This window comes from Morone saxatilis, unplaced genomic scaffold (genome assembly GCF_004916995.1).
Source record: "Morone saxatilis isolate NCDOM2014 unplaced genomic scaffold, NCSU_SB_2.0 Contig11, whole genome shotgun sequence".
Classification (NCBI taxonomy): domain Eukaryota; kingdom Metazoa; phylum Chordata; class Actinopteri; family Moronidae; genus Morone; species Morone saxatilis.
This window is the reverse complement of record NW_023339663.1, coordinates 20,871,508-20,872,905: the sequence shown is the minus strand read 5'-3', so window position 1 is coordinate 20,872,905 and position 1,398 is coordinate 20,871,508.

Here is a 1,398-nt window from a genome sequence, read left to right as displayed (position 1 = left end):
ACACAGTATATATAATATCTTATATATATATATATATATATATATATATATATATATATATAACTAGAACTGCCTAAAGTGCTCAATGTGAAACTTTAAAAATCTACAATTGCATGACAACTGGGCAAACTCCATGTTAATGAAGGTCATGTGATATGTGTCAGCAATACTAAACATACTGAGTACTGGCTGCTCCTTTTTTAGTACAATAAAACAAATAGCATTTTACATTAAAGGCATTAAAGATGGAGTGCAGCAAACCATTTTCAAGGGTTGTAAAACGAACAAATAAAAGGCACTTCCACCCCTTTAAGCTTACTTGTTTCGAATTAATACGAATAAGAATTTATTTTGTTCAATAATAAAATCGGTCTATCTCTGCAAAACAGAAGCATCCTGCTTTTTTATTTACCTCATAATCCTGTCCCCAGCGTGTACCTGCGAGCGCACTGACCACGGAGCCCTCAGGCCAAGGGGTCGCCGACCCTTCACCCCTGACCCCCCCTCAGCTGGTCAAACTCTAACCCTGGAACAGATGGATAACGGACTCTATGCTTTATCTCCTCCTGACCACACTCTCCTTCTCCCTGCCCTTGCCATCGCCTTTCCTTTCACCTCTTGTTGCCCTTCCTCTCTTTTCCCTCATCTTCCCCGTGCTCATCTTGATTGCCTAAACTCTCAGATCCACTCATGTCATCACCTATGCGCTCCACTTTCTGTGTGCATCGCCATTACTCCTTTCCCTCCTCCAGCTCTCCTCCCCCGTACTACTGCTCTCATCGCTTATTTTACATTTACCCTCTTTCATCTCCTCTTTCCATCCATCCTCGCCCAGGTGCTTCTTTTCTGCGGTGTGTTTATTATCAGTGTTACACTCCTCCAGACTGTGCTTCAGAAAGATCATCGGGACATGACAAACATGCTCTGAATGAAATCATATGCCTGCTATAAGTCATAAAACAGTGGTTGTTTTACATTATTCAATATTTAATGACAAAACAAGACAAAAGGTGTCACTTGATTTGTCTGCAAAATACAGAATTTGTGTTGTAATGTTAAAATAAACTATATGATTGCAGCCTTTTGAGGAAAATTCAAAGGCGTATTTATACTTCCACACAGACACATAACCTCCAGTGATCACAGACAAATTAAATCAATTAGAGATTAAATATTAATTGTAGCATATAAAGACTTTAGTGCCACTTATATGATATACCCAGTGATTATGTGGGTTTATTTCACTAATAAAAATGTGTTTAAGCCAAGTCTCAGGTCTGAGTCTGAGTCATCTACAGCCCCCTGCGGCCCTACATTTACATTTTATTTAACCTGCAAAATAATATTTTAGTTACATCTTAATAGCCCTGTATTTCCTCTCCTGTGTGTGTGTGTGTG